The 22,150-nt window shown below is 41.1% G+C and overlaps 1 protein-coding gene across 1 annotated transcript in view; it reads left to right on the top strand.

Moving 5' to 3' along the window:
* The first annotated feature begins 5,520 nt into the window (after window positions 1-5,520).
* Window positions 5,521-22,150, top strand: part of TOP6BL (TOP6B like initiator of meiotic double strand breaks) — a 78,092-nt gene continuing 61,462 nt past the window's right edge. Inside the window, exons 1-2 of the mRNA XM_061162889.1 lie at window positions 5,521-5,606; window positions 15,916-15,969. The gene's annotated coding sequence lies outside the window, so the exon portion shown is untranslated. The remainder of the gene's footprint in view (window positions 5,607-15,915; window positions 15,970-22,150) is intronic.

Here is a 22,150-nt window from a genome sequence, read left to right as displayed (position 1 = left end):
ATCCTTCAAGCTAGGCTTCAGCAGTGTGTGAACTGAGTGTGTCTAGATGTACAAGCTGAGTTTGGAAAAGGCAGAGGAACCAGAAATCAAATGGCCAACATCTGTTGGATCATAGAAAAAGCAAGAGAATTCCAGAAAAGTATCTACTTCTATTTCATTTACTACGCTAAAGCGTTTGACTGTGTGGATCACAACAAACAATGAAAAATTCTTAAAGAGATGGGAATACCAGACCATCTTACCTGGCTCTTGAGAAATCTGTATGCAGGTCAAGAAGCAACAGGTAGAACCAGACATAAAACAATGGACTGGTTCAAAATCAGGAAAGGAGTATATCAAGGCTGTACATTATCACCCTGTTTATTTAACTTATATACAGAGAACATCATGTGAAATGCTGGGCTGGATGAAGCACAAGCTGGAACCAAGATTGCCAGGAGAAATAGCAATAGCCTCGGGTAGGCAGATGATACCACCGTTATGGCAGAAAGTGAAGAGGAACTAAAGAGCCTCTTGATGAAGGTGAATGAGGACAGTGAAAAAGCTGGCTGAAAACTCAACATTCGAAAAATTAAGATCGTGGCATCTGGTCCCATCACTTCGTGGCAACATATGGGGCAAAAACGGAAACAGCGACAGACTTTATTTTCTTGGGCTCCAAACTCACTGCAGATGGGGACTGCAGCCATGAAATTAAAAGACACTTGCTCCTTGGAAGAAAAGCTATGACCAACCTAGACAGCATATTAAAAAGCAGAGATGTCACTTTGCTGACAAAAGGCCATATAGTCAAAGCCGTAGTTTTTGCAGTAGTCATGTACAGATGTGCAGTCCATGGGGTTGCAAAGAGTCGAACATGACTGAGCAACTGAACAACAACTGTGATCATACAACTAAACCAAGACTGAACATATGGAATCAGTGTCCTCCTTTAATGAAGCAACTGGAAGAAGAATCTTTGACCCAGTCAACCTACATGTCTTTCAAATAAAGCTGATCATCTGGCCTTTGAACCAACAAGTTTACTTTGGCCATACATGACCAGATCACACAGCTGTTTCCATTCCCAAGTCTTCTGTTATACAAAGACTACATCCCTTGTGGTGGACACCAGCTGGCAGGACAAAGGCAGCCCTGCCTAGAGAGAAGGTAAAAAGCCAGTCACGAGAGGAGAACTACTTTGTGACATAGATTTCATTGGTTACCTAGGAAGTGGAGAAACTGGACACTAACAGGAAAGGAATGCTACCTCCTGGGCTGGCCACAAAAGCTGCTACTAGTAAATGAGAAATCAGTGCAAAGGGTGATTGTCAGCCAGGAAAAGCAGGAAGCTACCTAATATCACAGTCAGTCATTCTAAGAAGGAGAGGAAGAAAACATATGGGTGGGGATGAAGAAATACTCTAGTTTTATAAACACTGATACCGTCTTGGGGGGAGAATCTTTCCTTTGCTGTAGTCCAAGAATTGGCACAGAAGTCAGCACGCCTATGGCCTTCAGTGCCCTCCATAACCTAACCTGCCTCTGCAAGAACATCCCTGTGTGACCCCTGAGAGGGAAGCAGAGGGAGGTGAGTCGTGAAGCTGCCCCAGATTCTGTGCTCCGGGTGGAGAAGGCCTCAAGAAGGTGAAGGGATGAGCTAATCTGAGCTTCCTGGCCCCATTTCCAAGGAAGTGATTAGTGGAGAGGCACCTGGGACCTGCTCCATTTCAGGAAACCCGGTTATGGGAACTGGTGGGGCACAGACTTGAATCAGGACCCGAGAGAAGCAGTTAACCCTTCTCTATTGCCTGCATGAGAAACAGGCTCTCTTAACCATTTCCCTGGGGGAAAGAAACTGCTCAAGGGGGTTTAGTTTTGCAACAGCCTGAGAAAGAGGACCTCAGGGATATTTTGCACTTAAGCGCTCAGTGTCATTCCTTCAGGGCCTTTGAACGCTCTAGGGGAGCCTGGGAACAAGGTGGTTGCTGTTCAGTCCATAAGTCACATATGATTCTTTGCAACCCTGTGGACTTCAGCACGCGAGCCTTCCCTGTCCTTTGCTATCTCCTGGAGTTTGCTCAGACTCATGTCCATTGAGTTGGTGATGCTATCCAAGAGGGTGGGAACAAGTTAGTTCCTAAGTATCCAGGAATGATATACCCAGAGAGGGCACACTCAAACGGGAAAGGCAGCTCCACGGTTCCTGAAATACCACTGTTGACCCGGTAGCATTTCCTCAGATGTTCTGGTTCTACTCAAACCCTTGGGTTTGGGTCAGAATCAATCCGGGGCTCTTCAGATGGGGTCTCTTTGGCCAGACTGGGGCTTTCTTCTCAGAATAAACAGCATGTGTAAAGTGGGCATGCACCAGTGATCCAAATCCTGAGGTAAGTAGATGAATGCAGGCAGTCAATATGCCACTAAGTCTAAGGACTGGTTGTTGTTGGACCATAAAGAAGGCTGATTGCTGAAGAATCGATGCTTTCAAATTGTGCTAACGAAGACTCTTGAGAGTCCCTTGAACTGCAAGGAGATCAAATCAGTCAATCCTAAAGGAAATAAATCCTGAATATTCATTAAAAGGACCAATACTTTGGTCATCTGATGCAAAGAGCTGGCTCATTGGAAAAGACCCTGATGCTGGGGAAGACTGAAGCCAAAAGAAGAGGGGTGGGCAGAAGATGAGATGGTTGGATGGCATTACCTACTCAACGGACATGAATTTGAGCAAACTTCAGGAGATGGTGAAGGACAGAGGAGCTTGGTGTGCTGCAGGCCATGGGCTTGCAAAGAGTTGGACACGACTTAGCCACTTAAAGACAACAACAACTAAGGACTGGGGAGAACTGACCCCCTGAAGACATTGCTCATAAGACTCTGAACATGTTCAGAGCAGCATCCAAAAGCTCTTTCGTTGACCTGGTTGACTAAAATGAACTTAACCTCACACAGATCATTTCATTTCTTTGGGCCTCAATTTTTTCATCTACTGGGTATCACTGATAACCTCTATAATCCTTTCTGGCTCTAACATTCCACTACTTTGAGGATGGGCTCTGAGTAAATACAGTTTTAATAATGTGGAATCACTCCAGTAGTATGTAAGGTTCTAGACCCCAAACAGAATGGGGGCACACACTCACAGGTGAAATAAGGGTGAAGCTGTGGCTCATTCAAGCCTTAGTTTGTAGGGAGGTGAATGTATCTGAGGTCATTGTCTTAGCTTTTGCACAGAGGGGTTGGCTTCTCCTGGTCACGTTGATGTCCCTATACTGCGGAACCCTGAGACAAACAGGCAGGTCACAGCCATGTGGGAGATGCACCGCATAGCTGTAGGAAAGCGGAAGGAGTGGTTAAGAGATTTTTATTTCAGGGGCTTCCCTGGTGGTCCAGTGGTTAAGAATCTGCTCTGCAATGCAGGGGATGCAGGTGCAATCCCTGGTTGGGGAGCTAAGATTCCACATGCCATGGATGATGCAACTAAGACCCAATGCAGCAAATAAATAAAGAGGTTATTATTTCAGATTCTGGCTCTGCCATTTACAAACTCAGTGTCATACAACCTCCTCTTGGAACCTCAGTTTCATCATTTGTAAAACAACGATAACAATACCTCCCTTGGAAAGTTGGGAGGACTACTTAAGATAAACGAAAGGTGAAGGCCACTTAGAACAGCAAGTCCCCATCAAACTTTGCTGACTACAATGGTTTATATGGCAGCGATCCTGATGGCAGGCCCTCAGATCACAGGCTCCCTTTATCACTTCTGCCTATGTCTGGTCCCTGGCTATCTCTGTTAGGCATTCGTTAACTCTAGGATGATGTTGGATGTCCCAGTGCCTGTTCATCCCTGAAGTTCACTCCAAGGACAAGGGCTTGAAGACCAACTCATCTGAAGTACTTCTACAGGCACTGTTTCTCCACCCTTTCTGAGAATCCCAGTGTCATTCTCAAGGTGGGGCATTTTCTGCTGAGCCAACACTTGCCATAGGAAATATTTTAAATAGCCATCTTCAGCATCTTGGTTTCTCACTCATCAACAATCGCACAAGGTACTTGTGAGAGTAAAAAAAAAAAAAATGTATGTAAAGAGCCAGTGCTACCTGACAACAGGCTGTCAATCAATCTTAGCTCCCTTCCCTTTGCAATCACCTTCCTAAAGCAGACACCTGAGAGAGAAGAGAGTGAGGGAGAGGAGGGCGTCAGTGATTTCCCAAATGTCAGCTATCTTAGCAAGTCCCAGATGGTATTATGATGAACTTCCCATAAATATAATAAAAGCCATTTTTCTCCAGTAGGTCTACCTGTGAGCAACAGAGGTGGGGAGGGTGGTCCACAGCACTGAACAAAGATGAAGAAGGCTATGATCCAGGTCTCAGTACACATATACTCTGGAGCAGCACCAAAGCTGTGTTCGGGACAGGCACTCTGCCAGCTCCCCTGCCTGTTTTGCCCAGTCCTGGCTTCTTGGAGCTGGGGTGGAAGAATTTTCCCTGAAGGAAAGCAGCCAACACCCTGCCCCACCCTCCTCCTTGGGCAACTCTGCCAGGCAGGACTCTCTCTCACTAGTTTTCTTTTGGATGCCTGAGGAACCAGCTGCCAAATTATCAGTCTGGGCTCAAGCCCCTCTTACCTGCCCCTCCCTGACCAGCCCTGAGCTCACCAGCCAGAGTCTGGAGGACTACCTTCTTTCCCATCAGCTGGGAATGCTCTCCCGGAGCTTCTCCTGTGAGCCAGAGACTAAGAAACCCTGGTCCTGTCATTGGCATATTTAATGCACAAACGTGGGGAGTTTGTTCCTTTCTAGATCCTAACTATCGCTGGCTGGGCACCCGGGGATTAAGCTGGGGACCTGCTCGGGACAGGTTGCCAGATAAAATACAAGTCTTGAATTTCAAAAGTCCAGTTTTGAATTTCAGATGAACCAATTTTTTTTTTTTTTTTTTTTAGTACATATATGTCCCAAATGTTGCATAGGATACAGGTATGATTAAAATATTTTTAAAACCTTAAATTAACATGTAACTCTTTTTTATTTGCTAAAGTCTGGGAACCAGAGGCTGGCTTGGGGCACCTGGAGCAGCCCTTCCAGGAGGTGAGACTGTTCGGAGGTCAGGCACCGGCTTGGGAATCCCGCATCCGGCACTTCAGCCCCTCTCCAGGCGAGAGGCCAAGGGCTGAGGGCTGCACCTCACGGCGGGACCGTGGGAAAGTTCTTTCGGGAGGAAGGAGGAGTCGTGGCCTGGCCTCATTCCTGCTCGCCCACAGCCTCGGCTGCCACCCGCGGGCTCTCCCCATCGCCGCCGCGCGCCCAGCCATCCGCCCACCGGCCGCCGCCGCCACTACGGGGCCCTCCCGGCCACGCCAGGCAGGTCCCGGCGGCGTTCCGCGTCTGGGAGGGGGAGGGGCGCCGAGTGCGCAGGCGCGGCGGGCCGGTGGGTGGGGCGCGCGGGGGCGGGGGAAGGGGAAGGGGAAGGGACGGCGTCGGGCGGCCAGACGAGGGCGTGGGCGTGGGCGCGGGCGCTGGCGCGGGCGGAGGTCGTAGCCCCCGCGGGCGCCCCGCCACTGGGTGTGGTTGCTGCTCCCGGCGCGGAATGGAGGGGCCGGCGGTGGCAGTTTGCGAGGTGATGCCGGGAAGGGAGAGAAAGCAAAGGAGGACACTCTGAGGAGACGGGTCTTGTGAGGAGGCCGAGAAGTTTGGGCAGAGGGGTCTGGCGTTGCCTGAGGGAGAAGGAAGGTTCGGGAATGGTAGGATTCGGTTCAAGTCAGCCTGTGTCCCTCGCGGGGTTGTGAGGAGCAGATGAGACGCGAGGCGTAGGAGCGCCTGGGCAGTCAAACCCGGGGGGCGCTCAGAAGTATTTAGTCAGTGTGTGTGGGGAGGGGCATGGTCGTCCGCTGAGCGCGGGTGTCCCCCCCCCGCCACCACCTGACGCCTAAGAAAGCTACTCAGGAAGCTCAAGGGTTTGCCACACCTCAGCGGACGCTAGGGTTCGAGCTCGGATGGCAGCTCGTGCCGGGAGAGCGCGCGGACAGCAGGGATGAGGGGGGACGGGGTAGGGGGGAGTCGAGGCCAACTTGTGCTGAAGTGGGGGCGAGGGAAGGCCGGGTCAGGCCCGCGGGTCACCAGAGTTTTGGAGGGGATTCCTGGGTCAGGGCCCGGACAGCGGGGTGATGAGAACCTGAGGTTCGGACGCCTCAGTCACCCAGCTCAGACCACCATGGACCTGAGATGCTCTGGAGGGTGGGACTGAACACCGAGCACAGATTGGCCGCTTTCATTCATTCGTGACAGAGTTTTCACAGCCTTACCTGATTGAATTCTTTACTGACCTCGTAGTTAACTGTAAACCGTAGACGGATTAATTACTAGTCATTCAGTTCAGTCGCCCAGTCGTGTCCGACTCTGCGACCTATGGACTGCAGCACGCCAGGCCTCCCCGTCCATCACCAACTCCCGGAGCTTGCTGAAACTCATGTTCATTGAGTCGGTGATGCCATCCAACGATCTCATCCTCTGTTGTCCCCTTCTCCTGCCTTCGCTCTTTCCCAGCATCAGGGTCTTTTCCAATGGGTCAGTTTTTCGTCGAAGCAGAACCCATAAGCTCTGGGTTCTATCCTAGGTTCTGTCATCTGTAAAATCTAAACCTCCAACTTTCTTTGACAACAAAGAAGGCAGGAAGATTGGGAAGACCTCTCGTACTAGCTAGTACTTGTTTGTTGTTTAATCACTGAGTCATGTCGGACTCTCTTGCGACCCGTCTATGGACTGTGGCCGGCCAGGCTCCGCTGTCCATGGAATTTCCCAGGCAAGAATACTGAAGTGGGTTGCCATGTCTTCCTTCAGGGGATCTTCCTGACCCAGGGGTGGAACCCAGGCCTCCTGCATTGGCAGGCAGATTCTTTACCACAGAGACAGATTAAATAGAACCATAGTCTACAAGAGGTTGACCTGAAGGCACCTCGAGCTTTCCTAATCTTCCTGCCGCCTTTGTTGTCAAAGAAAGTTGGAGGTTTAGATTTTGCAGATAACAGAACCTAGGATAGAACCCAGAGCTTCTGACTCACAGGCTAGTGTTCTTTTCCCAACTGCTCTCTCATTATGGATAAAGAAACTGCGGGAAAATCTGAACAGAGGGAGCACAGTAAGTCAGAGGATGTGTGAGGGAAAGTGTTAGACTGTGGAAAAGCCTGAAAACCATCCTTACAAACTGGTACAAATAAGGATCTTAGTTCCCATGTTCTCATGCTGAGATCTTTCTGCCTTTAAAAAAAGGGGGGACGGGGTAATAATTTTTGCTACAGGTACCTCAGTGTGGAAGTTAGAGTCTACTTTCATAAATAATCATGGAAATTAAATACAATATATTTTATTTTAAAATTATCAAGATTGAATGTTTTACCAAGATACCTTGGAGACCTGTTCAAGTTAGAATATTGTGTGCAGATGACTTTATTAGAAATAATAGCTAATATTTATTAAGCATTTACTATCTGCCAGGCACTGTGTTAAACATTTTGAACATATTGTTTTGCTTACGTTTGGCAGCCACTATATGTAGTAGATTTGTCCTCATTTTTATAAGTGAGGAAGCAGTGTTACAGAGAAGTAACTTGCACAAGGTCACATGCTAGTATTTGACTCATCAGGGTTTCAAACCCTGGTATCTGCTTCCAAAGTCAGTGCTCTTAACTAGTATTCTGACCTTGGGAAATGTTGATATAATGAAAAGTAAAGATTCACAGGCAGATGCCATTATTATTCATAATCTTCATGTTGACTTTTGTTTGGAAAGAAAAAAAGAAACAGGAAAAACAAACTCCCACTTAATTTTTCCAACTTATTATTTCCAGATGAATTTATCCTTTGAATAAAGCAATTTGTTGTCTTCATTTCCTGTTTTGGACGTTGTGTTGAATTTCACTGTGTCCTTTTTATGTCACTCACCTAGCTATTTCCTCTGTTTAGACACAATGCTTTGTTCCTTAACAAGTGTAAATCTGACATTTTGCAAGCGAGAATATTATTTTTTGGAAATGAGAATTATTAACTATCATACAAGTTTATTATTACCATGATTTTTAAAGAAGATTGTGGTTTCTTTGAATTGTGCCCTTTCCAGATTTTGAAATATTTAATAATTCACCAGAGGTGTGAAACAGCAGGAGTATCAAAGGGAGCATTGCTAGAAGGACAGCTAGTGATTTCCATAGAAGCATTAAATTCTAAGCACCAAGCAAATACTCTTCACTGTGTAACAACTAGTAAGTGGAGGAAGAAAAGATATTAATTTCAATCTGTTTTGTCATGTTTTATGTTATATTTTATTTAAAAATTCCAGTTAGTGTTTTATCTTTTATCAGCTCCAGAATTGTTCCATGATTAAACTTAAATTGTTCCATAATTAAACTTAAATGATTATGAAATAGGTATCTGGTGATAGATTTACAAATCTGTCATACAGGAAAGGTGAGTAGAATGACTTATCAGAAGATTATTTATTTTACTGGTTTAAATTCAGATTACTCAAAAACCATCTAACTCTTGCTCTTGGTTTTAACTTCCTTTTTCACAACTAAATTACATTACATTGAATTTTATCTCTTTCATACCCAGCCTTTGCTGGTTGGAAAAGAGCCGAAAAATGAAAAGAAATGAAATGATGAATGGTGCATACTTTGATAATCCTAATTTGCAGTTAATTTGAAAATACATGTTTCTTCCATTTGGCTCTTATTATTTCATCATTTTTTGCCTGTATTCTTGGAAAGCTGATGCACTGAGTGGCCCTGATAGCTAATTTTCTTGAATTTGTGAAGTGAAAACTTTTTTGTCTTGCTTTTTTGATGTGTGTGTATAGGTTTATTGAAGGATATTTTGGAATGAAGTTGTCCTGTCAGCCTTAGAGGAGTCACCCTGAGTCCCAGTTGAGGCTGGATAGTAGGTTAGGTGCTACAAGACATTTCACACTTGAACTGAATGACCTGTCTTCTCTTTGTGTACCTAGCAGTAAACTTCAAGAGGGGTATGATAGTTTGGGTTGCTGTTAACTCTGTGTGAACTCCATTCTGGCTGAACAAGAGTTCCCACCATTCCTGAGAGAGGTAGTGAGTTACACGGCAAGAGTGATGTTTTTCTGCATATGGTTGTATTAGCTTGTGCACTGATCATGATCCAATAAACTGTGGTCAGAGTGGCAGGGTGATTTCACTCCAAGCAAAGGACTTGAGTCACAACAGCTTTTGGCAAGAAACTGAATTACATAGACATTTTGAGCCTAATGGACCACTTCAGTCCATCTAGTATAAGGAGCATTTCTCTTCTATTTATTTTCTCTGATCTTTATATTTTTATTCTTCTTGGCAGGAGGAAAGGTGATATGTGCTTGTCATGAAACATTGTAACATTATAGAAACATATACTGTGGACGGGGGCTTCCCTCATAGCTCAGTTGGTAAAGAATCCACCTGCAATGCAGGAGACTCCAGTTCGATTCCTGGGTTGGGAAGATCCACTGGAGAAGGGATAGGCTACCCACTCCAGTATTCTTGGGCTTCCCTTGTGGCTCAGCTGGTAAAGAATCTGCCCGCAGTACGGGAGACCTGGGTTTGACCCCTGGGTTGGGAAGATCCCTGGAAAAGGGAAAGGCTACTCACTCCAGTGTTCCACTCGGATCACAGTTTATTGGATCATGATCAGTGCACAAGCTAATACAACCATATGCAGAAAAACATCACTCTTGCTGTGTAGCTCACTACCTCTCTCAGGTATGGTGGGAACTCTGTTCAGCCAGAATGGAGTTCACGCAGAGTTAACAGCAACCCAAACTATCATACCCCTCTTGACGTTTACTGCTAGGTACACAAAGAGAAGACAGGTCATTCAGTTCAAGTGTGAAATGTCTTGTAGCACCTAACCTACTATCCAGCCATTTCCTTCTCCTTTCTGTTTCTATTAGGTTGGTGCAAATGTAATTGAAGTTTTGGACCATGAATTTTAAATCCTTACAACTAGGCTCAAACACATCTTTTTTAATCAAAATCAGAACCATTATAATCAACAGATTTTTGCCAAATGAGAAATAAGTTTGTTTATTCCTATAGTGTAAAAATCTGTGCTTTGGGATTCAATGAACTCTTGGAAAGCATTTTCTTCCTTCTGCCGGTTGTGGAAGCATTTTCCCTGCAAAAAGTTGTTAAGATGCTTGAAGAAGTGGTAGTTGATTGGCCACAGGTCAGGTGAATATGGCGGATGAGGCAAAATGTGGTGGTCCAGTTCCTTCACCTTTTGAAGCATTTGTTGTGTGATGTGTAGTTGGGCATTGTCATGGAGAAGAATCGGGCCCTTTCTGTTGACCAATGCGGGCTGCAGGTGTTGCAGTTTTCAGTGCATCTCATCGACTTGCTGAGCATACTTCTCAGATGTAATGGTTTTGCTGGGGTTCAGAAGGGATTGTCCCAACCCAGGGATCAAACCAATGTCTCTTAACGTCTCCTTCATTGGCAGGCAGATTCTTTATCACTAGCACCACCTGGGAGGCCCCAAGAAAGCTGCAGTGGATCAGACCAGCAGCAGACCACCAATGACCGTGACCTTTTTTTGTTGCATGTTTAGCTTTGGGAAGTGCTTTGGAGCTTCTTAGTTCAGACACTGAGTTGATTGTCATATAAAATCCATTTTTCATTGCACATCACAATCTGAGAAATGATTCATTGTTGCATAGAATAAGAGAAGACGACCCTTCAAAATGACAATTTTTTTTATTTTTGGTCAGCTCATGAAGCACCCACTTATCAAGCTTTTTCGTTTTTCCAGTTTGTTTCAAATGCCAAGCAATCATAGAATGGATGACATTGAGTTCTTTGGCAACTTCTGTAGTTGTAAGAGGAACAGCTTTGATGATGACTTTCAGTTGGTTGTTGTCAACTTCTGATGGCCAACCACTATACTCCTTTTCTTCAAGGCTCTTGTCTCCTTTGCAAATCTTCTTGAACCACCACTGCACTGTCCATTCGTTTGCAGTTCCTGGGCCACATGCATTGTTGATGTCGTGCGTTGTCTTCATTGCTTTATGAGCCTTTGAACTCAAGAAAATCGCTTGAATTTGCTTTTTGTCTAACATTATTTCCATAGTCTCAAATAAATATAAAATAAACAGCAAGTAATGTCATTAGGAAAAAACCAAACCAAGAATGAGCATTAAAACAATGTATAACATAACTTCATTTATTTAAAAATGTATCCCAATATCAGACGGTAAAGAATCTGCCTGCAATGCAGAAGACCCAGGTTTGATTCCTGGGTTCAGAAGATTCTCTGGAGAAGGGAATAGCTACCAATCCAGTATTCTTGCCTGGAAAATTCCATGGACAGGGGAGCCTGGTGGGCTATCCGTGGGGTCACAAAGGGTTGTTGGACATGACTGAGCAACTAACATTTTCACTTTTTTTTCCTTTCCAGTATTACATGGCAAATGGCAACAATGCAAACCTGCCATTGCTTTTGCACCAACCTAATACAATTTTATTAAAGTCATCTCTCTTATTCTGTATCTTTGTGGGTTTATTGCTTCTAAAAATATTCCTTTTCTATTGTATTGAGATTTCAGGAGAGAGTGAAAGTAGATATGTATGTTCAATCTGCCATCTTTATCTGAAAGTGAGTGATGTCATTGGCCTGCAATCTCTGATGATGAAGAATGACATATTCATTACCTAGTGTTGCTGTAACAAAGTACCACAAACTGGGTGGCTTAAAACAAAGTAAATTTATTCTCTTACAGTTATGAAGGCCAGAAGTCCACAATCAAGATGTCAGTAGGGTTGGTTCCTTCTGGAGGCTCTGAGAGAGAAATTGATTCCTTAGCTGTCTCCTACCTTCTGGTAGTTGCCAGCAAGCCCTTGGTGTTCCTTGACTTGCAGACGTATTGCTCCAGTCTCTGTCTTCATGTAATGTTCTCCCTCTTCACATGGCCTTCTTATAAGGACACACCAGTTGGATTTAGAGCCACCCTAATCCAGTATAACTTCATCTTAACTTGATAACGTCTATGAAGACCCTATTTCCAAATAAGGTTGTATTCACAAGTGTTGGGCTTTAGTCTTCAAAATCTCTTTCAGAGGCACATAATGCAATTCACAACAAATCAGAAAATTTTATTGCTGGAATGATCCATCTATGAGAAGCTGAGAAATGACTATATATAGTTTTTCCTATCATTGTTTAAGACTTTAACAATTCCAGTGTTTCCCAAAATGTGTGTTACAGGATGTTTATATGAATTTTGAGAAAGGAGTTATGCAGTCATCTAAACTTGGGGAGTGCTGGTTACAAATGAATTTTGTTATTTTAGATCTCAGAACCTTTAATATGCCAGCATGGACTGTGAATCTTTAAAAACGGGCTCTAGTATGTAGCATTTCCCAAACATATGTAACCTTGTAGTTTTTTTTTAATCATCTTTTTTTGGTTTGTTTTTATAACCTGACTTTTAAAAAGTTTTCTTTATTTAATTTTTCGATGTTCTGGGTCTTCATTGTTGCATGAGCTTTTCTCTAGTTGCAGAAAGCAGCGGCTACTCTCCAGTTGCAGTACACGGGCTTCTCATTGCAGTGGCTTCTTTTGTTGTGGAGCATGGGCTCTAGGGTGTGCAGGCTTCAGCAGTGAGCTCAGTAGTTGCAGCTGCTGGGCTCTAGAGCATAGGCTTAATAGGTGTGGTGCATAGGCTTAGTTGCTCTGAGCCAGGTGGGATCTTCCCAGATCAGGGATTGAACCTGTGTTTTCTGCATTGGTAGGTGGATTCTTTACCACTGAACCACCAGGGAAGCCCTTAAGTCATCTTCTGTTCTATAAAGAGAATTTGGGACAATGTTCTTGCTTAAAAATACCTGTTCTGTCATCTTTGCATTTGAAGGATGGCGTTTTATTGCTTTAGTACAGAAAGATTGGAAGCATAGCTGAAAATCTGTGGAGCAGGCAGGATGATTGTTCTCCCTGCACGTGTTCACCCCAGGTGATCTATTTCTAACAGTTTGTTGATAGGATACTTGTTAAAACTAAGGAAGGATGTTAGAGGAAACTGTGAGATATGCAGTTGAGAAGCATCATGGACACACTGTGAGACATACAGGTGTGGATTGTTTTTTGTTAACGTTCTAGCTCCTCACTGATCACTAGTGTCAGCCTGCCAGCAGCTTCCCAATCCCTGTCCCAGTGGCAGTCACCCACTCCTTTAGGTCAGAACTAGCGTATGCCTGTGAAGAACACTAAGTTTAAAAATGCTTTTTGTTAAATTAAAAAATTGTTAAATTTTTGTTAAAGGAATTTTTCATTTAATTTAGCTAAATTGAAATAGCCTCATGTATTAATAGCTAGTAGCTACTGTATTGGGCTTCCCAGGTGGCGCTAGTGGTAAAAAACTAGCAGGAGACTTAAGCCACTGGGTTTGATCCTTGGGTTGAGAAGATCCTTTGGAGGAGGGCAAAGAAACCCACTCCACTATTCTTGCCTGGAGAATCTCATGGACAGAGGAGCCTGGTGGGCTACAGTCCATAGGGTTGCAAAGAGTTGAACATGACTGAGTGACTTAGCATGCATGCACGCACAGCTACTGTATTGGACAGCACACATTTGGAGAATGATACTGCCTCTTACTATAGATCAGTGATTCTCAACCTTTTTTCCCTGCCAGAAGAATACCTATTTCTTGAGGTATAGACACATTTCCATTGGTTCTTACGGCAGTGATTCTTAGATTCTTAACTATGGGGTCACATCTCTCTGGGGGAAGGCATGTTCTATTGGGGGAAAAAAGCCTCCAGGTGGTTCTGATCTTCCCCACCCTCTTAGGGGCCTGTTCCCTCACTTACCCTCTTTCCCTGAAGAAGTATTGTTCTAGGTGTTCTAATGTTCTGATTTAGAACTCTGGGTAAGAAAATTCTTACCTGATAGTCTGGTAAAGAGTAAATTTACTAAAGACTTAATTGGTTAAAAGAAAGACCAAAAATGTTAATTGAATCTTATACTGGAATATGACTTATTGGCATGAGATACTCTGGTTATTAGCCATACTTTGCAGTCTTCCTGTGATTTTTTTCTATCAGGAATAGTAATATCCAAGAGGCAGCCCTGGTATTTAATATGGGTAAAGAAGTTGCTATTTGGTTCTCATCTCTAAGAAGTTATTCTGCCCCTGAACAGTTGTAGCCTCCAGTACTTCTTTGGTGCTTTTTGTTAGTTGTTCAGTCACTAAGTTGTGTCCAACTCTTTGTGACCCCATGGACTGCAGCATGGCAGGCTTCCCTGTCCTTCACTGTCTCCCAAAGTTTGCTCAGATTCTTGTCTATTGAGTCGGTGATGCCATCTAACCATCTCATCCTCTGCTGCCCTCTTTTCCTTTTGCCTTCAATCTTTCCCAGTATCAGGGTCTTTTCCAATAAGTCAGCTCTTGGCCTCAGGTGACCAGAGTATTGGAGCTTCAGCTTCAGCCCTTCCAATGAATATTCAGGATTGATTCCCTTTCGGATTGACTGGTTTGATTTCCTTGCAGTCCTAGGGACCCTCAAGAGTCTTCTCCAGCACCACAGTTTGAAAGCATCAGTTCTTTGGCATTCAAGTCTTCTTTTGGTCCAACTCTCACATCCGTACTTGACTACTGGAAAAACTATAGCTTTGACTATATGGACCTTTGTCGATGAAGTGATATTTTTGCTTTTTAATACACTGTCTAGGTTTGTTACAGCTTTTCTTGCAAGGAGCAGGCGTTTTTTAATTTCACGGCTACAGTCATCGTCTGCAATGACTTTGGAGCCCAAGAAAATAAAATCTGTCACCGTTTCCACTTTTCCCCTTCTATTTGCCATGAAATGGTGGGACCTGTAGGGAAAGAGCAAATTAGCCAAGATAGTGATGGTCAAGCTCTCTCGCCCCATGGCGTCTCGTGCTCTCGCCCCACATTCTGTGAATACATGGTTATGTAACAGCTGAGATCACTTGTAAGAGCTCTGCGCATGCACGTCACAGTGTATCGGCTTGGCCACAGGCCACTTTTGTGCTGTAAACATATATAAGCTCCACCTGAAACGCCATTGTGTCCTCATTATGGCTGTGTTGTGGCCGGGTTATGGTGTGTCCGCTGGGTCATCCATGAGAGACATGCCTGCTGCTGCTGTGGCTGCCATGCCAGTCAGGAGAGAATAAACATGTCTGCCGTTCCTGTGGCTCCTTGTGTTTTCTTGCAGCTTCCCGGCTCATGCCTCAGCGAACAGTGAGATACAGCAAGACAGGACCTGATGCTGGGATCTTAGTTTTTTGAATATTCAGTTTTAACCAGCTTTTTCACTCCTCTTTCACCCTCATCAAGAGGCTCTTTAGTTTCTCTTCACTTCCTGTCATTAGAGTGGTATCATCTGCATATCTGAGGTTGTTGATATTTCTCCCGGCAATCTTGATTCTAGCTTGTGAGTCATCCAGGCCAGCATTTTGCATGATGTACTCTGCAAAGAAGTTAAACAAGCAGGGTGACAATATACAGCCTTGACGTACTCCTTTCTCAATTTTGAACCAGTCAGTTGTTCCATGTCCTGTTCTAACTGTTGCTTCTTGGCCCAAATATTAGTTTCTCAGGAGACAGATAAGGTGGTCTGATAGTCCTGTGTCTTTTAAGAATTTTCCACTTAGTTGTGATTCACACAGTCAAAGGCTGTAGTGTAGTCAGTGAAGCAGAAGTAGATGTTTTTTGGGAATTCCCTTGCTTTCTCTGGGATTCATGAAATTCCCTTGCTTTCTCTATGATCTCTATGATGGTCATTATTAGTGACCATCTTTTAAATATTCTGTATCTATCAACAGTGATTTCAGGCTCCCATATGATTCTTTAGATAAAATCCATTTAATTGCTTCATTTGTGATACTTCTTTGTGTTCTGTTTCTTACAGTTGCTGCTGCAGGAAGCATTTATGGTGGTTTGGTCCTTAAGAAGTTCCTTAAAGGTAAAGAATTATACCCAGCTTCCACAAGATTAAGTCTCTTCCAGTCAATAAATTTTCTGAAACAATATATACTGAAAGATAGGGCTATCAGATACAGCAAATAAAACTATGACTCCCACTTTAAATTGGAATTTCAGATGAACAGTGAATACCTTTTGGGTATACATGTGTTTTATGCAATAGTTTATCCTCTAGTTTATCTAGAATCCTACTGAAAGATGATCTATAAAATTGTATAGATACAGGAAAAAAATTGTCTAGGCCTAAGGCAAGATACCTAGGTCACTGTTCTCTGAATACGTTCCGTACAACCTCAAGCAAAGTTTTCCCAGATGTGAAATACAATCTTTAGTAAAATATTTGTTCCCATCTATCTCAGAGAAATAGTGTATGGAAAATGCTTTTACTATAAATCACTCTGGCTAGTTTTAACACTGTTTTACACATGTCAAAGTTGGTATGGTTTAGGCGTTTTCAGTGACCTTGATTTTAGAAGTTTTTTTTTCCTTTGATTTGAGAATAATCTACAACCAAAGGACATACATTTGTTTAAGGAAACTGAAGGATTTGAGAACCACTGTGCTTTCCTTTTTATCTTTTATGGCTGTGTGATTTGTAACTATTATCCAATGGGCCTGTCTTTTCCTAATGAGTGCTAAATTTACAACTTTTACAAAATATTTGTTAAAAGAAACTTTTCCCAATTGAATCTGAAATATAAGTAGATAGTAGTGTTTTTTGAACTTATGTTGTCATTCTTTAAGAAAATACGCCATGTATTAAATATAGAAACAACCAAAAAGCTACATTAGAAGGGTATTATGTTATAAAATAAATGTTTGTGAAATGTATCGCCATTGGATTTTTTATTTATTTTTTTTCCGTTGGACTTTTTAAAATGGCATGGTTTCTTAATGCTTTTTAAAATACAATCAATTTAAAATTTTAATTTATACCCAGATTTCCAGCAATTCAGTTGCCTAAAACCAAAGTACCTGCCTTTATCTTGGTCATAATCAAAGAAAAAAAAAAACCATATGTATCTTTTGCAACTCACAATATGAAAGACTAAAGACATAAACATATAGGAAGCAGTTCTGCCTTTTGAAACTTCTTTTTTGAAGTAGTTTTTAGTTTAACCATGGGGATTTAAAAGTGCTTGCTTGTTAATTTAAGGGTCATCAGGTGTATTTCCATTTGCCTTTCAAATTTTCTTGGCCCTCTGAATCTATGGATACCTTCCAGCTGTCTGTACCCTGGATCCCTAATAGACTTCAGCTTTTTGCTCTGTGATTTTAATTTGTTTATATTCTGCTTGGTGTGCACACATTTAAAAGCAGTAATTATTAAGGAAGTGTAATAAAACAAAAAATAAATTGAGATTTTTGTTCTTCACTCTGTAGGAGATAAATTCTGTGGGAGCTTGGGTAGAATTTTCTCCCTGTGGTGACAATCAAAATGATGATTTATTGAGTATTTACTGTTTACTTAGCTTTGTGCTTGACACAGAGGGGTTACACTGGTAAACATGATATATTTGGTTTCTCCCCTTAATCCCACATTTAAGATATCTTAATTATTTAATTATACTGCCTCCCAAAGCCAATGCCTGTAAGAAAGAAAGAATTGGCTTACTGTCCTGGAAAGTTTGCTGCAATTCTAATACTTTCAGGAAATCTGAATTCAACTTTAAGAATCATGAATTGACTGCCTCAAAATCATCCAGTCCATTTATCAATCTTTTAGTTCTCTGCTTTTTTGGATTATGCCATTGAGATGATGTAAAGAGTGGAAAGATCATTCTTAATGCTGTGCTCCATTTAAGTGTGTGAAAGTGCTTTGAAAGAAATGAAAATTCATAAAAATAAAAGAGAATATGTCATTAACACCAGGGAGGAGAAAGACTGTTTCCTGCAACATAAACCTGTATGGCACAATGAGTGGTTAGATCATACATAATGTATGATCTTTGACTAATCTTTGACTAATATTTGTGAAAGTGCTTTGAAAAAAGTGAAAAGCCAACTAAGTACAAGGAAATGGTTTTATGGTAATTGTTAACACTAGGGAGAAGGTGTTGAATATAGTTTATGGAATAACCATCTATTTATTATGCTAATACAAACTTTAGACAATTTGTGTCTTTTTTACTTAATTTGTTATTTTAACAAATTTTGTGCATATTTGTTTAAACTATTTTCATATCCTTGTGATAAAGTTGAGGTGGCTAACATTTGTATAAAGAGGAAGTACTGCATATCAAGTACACAATAAAAGTTGAGTCATTTGCTCATCGTCGGTCACATTTAGTAGCCAACTTTAGCCTGTCTTCTCTCTAGCTGTTAGGCCTCATATTAGCTTTCACTCAATAATGCTATTTATTCTTGCTAATTAGTAACAAAAATAACTCAGTGAAGCTCACAGAGGAAATTGTCCAAGATTAAGATTTGAATCCCTTAGCTCTCTGGTTTATGTACCATTAATTATGCCTTTATTACTATTGTTATTTAGCATTCCTATAACATTAGCAAACTGCTTTAAAATGGTCCTTTTGCAAATCTTTTCACTATTAATTAACTTCATCAGTATGTCTCTGGTGGCTGATGGATTAACCACCAAATTTCTTGGTGATAAAGAATCACATATCTGTACAAAATTAATAGTATGCCTCTGAATTCAGTTTGTTAGCTGTTAAATCCTTTTCATTGCTCAGATGATTTCTTTCAGTGTCCAAAATAAGGTCTCTCCTCTTTCTAGGGGAACTTTTTCTCTGGTTCTTGAATACTTCAGATCAATTCCTATACAAACAGGCTCATATTTCTGGGTGTTTTCTTTATGCTGGATTAATGACAGATGAGATGATTAGATAGCATCACTGACTCAATGGACATGAATTTGAGCAAGCTCCAGGAGGTAGTGGAAGACAGAGGAGCCTAATGTGCTGCAGTCCATGGGGTTGCAAAGAATCGGACACAACTTAGTGACTGAATAACAGCAACAGCAATAAACAGTGACCAAGATAATCTCCCTGGTTTCCTACCTCTCTAATGGTTTATGTTCTTTAAAAATTTTCTTTCTTCTCTGTCCCTAATTATTTGTACTTTTGTCCAGTAAACCTTTATTGAACCTCTGCCTTGCCACAAGGACATTATAATAAAATACAGTGTGAAAATAAAATACTGTGTGGTAAGTACTATGTAGTGCTTCTTTGGTAACACAGAGGGTATTCCCTAAAGTTTAGTCACCAATATGCCTTTCTTCCCTTTATTATTCTTCATCATTATTCTACATTTACTTCAGATATCTTCTACTTTTAAGGCTTTAACTGTCATTTCTGTGTTGACGAGGCTTATTTTTTCTGTCTCTAATGTGTTTCCAGCTTTGATTGTCAATTAAATTATTCCGTTTGAGGGTTCCTCTGAAATATCATATGCAGCGTATCTAAAACAGGGTTCATTTTCTTTAACTTGCTGTGTAATCTCCACTGATGTTAGTATCTCCAGTGATACTAACATTTTCATGATTCTCCAGGCTTAAAATTTTCAGCTTTTTGTTTTTGAGGGGAGAGGGAGGCTACTCCTTTTCTTTTGTCCATTATCTAACATAATTGAATTTTTGGTTAATTCTGCTTTTACAGTGTAGCATTATTTATTAAATTATATATTAATTTAAACATAGCTTTATGTCCCTCCCTGTGCTGCTCTGTGCCCAGTTGCTCAGTCATGTCTTTGAGATCCTTTGGACTGTAGCTTGCCAGGCTCCTCTGTCCGTGGGATTTTTCAGGAAAGAATACTGGAGTGGGTAGCCATTTCCTCTTCCAGGGGATCTTTCCAACCCAGGGATCGAACCCACATCTCCCGTGTCTTCTGCATTGTAGACAGATTCTTCACTGCTGAGCCATCAGGGAAATCCCATGTTCTTTGCTTAATGACTCCCAATTGCTTATTAAAATAAAACACCTCAGATTCTATTTGAGGTTCTCTGTCAATTAGAATAATCTTCTGTACTTTGAAGGATGATGCTCATTAAGATAAATTCTTACGTGTTTAAAAATTCATATCCTTTCATATCAATATATGTACTACTTACTTTTCTTCATAGTTACCCATTTATGTAGAAATCATTTACATATTCCTTTATGAGTATACTTATGCATGTATGTAGAACTAATTCTATCATAAGTATCTATTTTGTGAAACATGATAGTTTTAACTCATTCTTGCCCAGATCTAGAAACTACTTCATAACATGTCCTTAGTGAAGAAAAGAAGGAAAAGAAGAGATGAGGTGGAGGAATATGAAAAAAGCCATATATAAAGGTGTTTATTTCACTGTCTCTTCTAAGCATATTATTTTTACTTGTTTTTTAATCTTATTTTAAATATTTCATCACTCTCATGTTTATGGACATAATTTAGCTCTTTGCTAAAATATAGTTTGGCCAGTTATTTTTTAAAAATGTTCATATATTTTTACCAAATAAGAAAATTTACAGCTTTTTTTTTTTTTTCTTTCCCTTCAAAAGACTAGATGGGAATACCAGCCCTTGAAAGCAGGGAAGATGGCTATATGGTTACGATAGTTCAGCTTTTGACTCTTTGCTGTGTTCCACCATTTGGGCATCAGGGAGAAGACTTCAGTTTTGTCGTCTTTTGTTAATTTGTTGGGAATGGAGGTGAGGAGTTGTGCTTTTCATACATTAGAGAGACTGATATGTTCAGGCTTAGTCAGTGTTGAGTGAGAAACTCAGTGGTGAACTCTTAAATGTCTGGCTCAATATATATTTTTAAAATCCAAGATTCTCATATTCAAAAATTTAAAGTTTATTATAATTTTATATCTTACAAGATCAACAGCTCTAAATCTCACTACTTAATCTAACACTTTTTCTCCCACATATGTGTTCTGTAGACATGACTTCATTCTCGAGAGACAGGTCAGACATAAGTTGTCACCATTTCTGTTTCAGAGATGAAGAAACTGTGACTTACCTCCGTCTCTGATATTAAGTTCAGAAGTCAGGGAAGGGTTTGTGGACTTAAGTCATTGTGTATCCTGTGAGTCCACACTTAATCTGCAAGTTTTTGATACATTCTAAATAGTCTCTTGATGCTAAGTTTGCATAACACATGGCAAGATTTTATAAAGAGAAGATTGAAGATCAAAGGAAGTTAAAATAAATGAATTTCTCTTGTTTCTTTAATATTTAAATATGCCCTTTAATTGGCTTGAGGAAGTTTTCTTTTAGTCCTAGCTTGCTGAGTTTTTATTAGTAATGGATGTGGGCCTTTATCAAATATTTTTATGCATTTATTGAGAAGATCATATGATTTTTCTTCTAGAGTGTTAATATGATGAATTACGTTGATTTTCAAATGTTAAACCAACTTTGCATATCTGGGATACATCCCACTTGGCCATGATGCATTATGTATCCTTTTTATGTATTGTTGGATTTGATTTGCTGACATTTTTAAAATAATTTTTCCATCTGTGTTCATAAGAGATACTTGTAATCTTCTTGTAATGACTTTGTCTTATTTTGGTATCAGAGTAATAATGACTTCATGGAGTCAGTTGAGATTTATTCTCTGGTCTTCAATTTTCTAGAAGAATTTGTGTGGAAGGTATTATTTCTTCCTTAAATATTTGGTGCAGTTCATCAAATGAAGCTATCTGAGCTTGATTTTTCCCTTGTGGGAAACATTTTTAACTACAAATTCAATTTCTTAGATAATTCCAGGTCTGTGGAGGTTATTTATTTATTTATTTTGAGTCAGTGTGGGTAGTGTTTTCCTTTTAAGGAATTTGGTCATTTCATCTAAGTTGTTATATTTATTGGCATAAAATTGTTCATGATATACCCTTATTATCCTTCTATCCTTTAGCACTTGTAGGCTATCACCTCTCTTACTCCTGGTGTTGGTATTTTATGTTTGTTCTCTCTCTTCCTCGCTTTCTCTTTCCTTAGCCAGTCTGGCTAGAACTGTATTCTTTCTGTTGTGCTCTGTTTCATTGATTTTCACTCTGATCTTCTATTCTTATCTTTCTTCTGCTTGTTTTGGATTTCTTTTGCTTTTCTGTTGCTAGTTTTTTAAAGTGGAAGCTGTAATCTTTGATTTGAGACAATTGTTTTTTACACTGAAGTCATGATACTCTTTTAAATAGTTCCAAAGTTTTA

Source organism: Dama dama, chromosome 2 (genome assembly GCF_033118175.1).
Source record: "Dama dama isolate Ldn47 chromosome 2, ASM3311817v1, whole genome shotgun sequence".
NCBI lineage: Eukaryota > Metazoa > Chordata > Mammalia > Artiodactyla > Cervidae > Dama > Dama dama.
The sequence above is the reverse complement of the archived record's forward strand: the minus strand, read 5'-3'. Positions and strand labels throughout refer to the sequence as shown.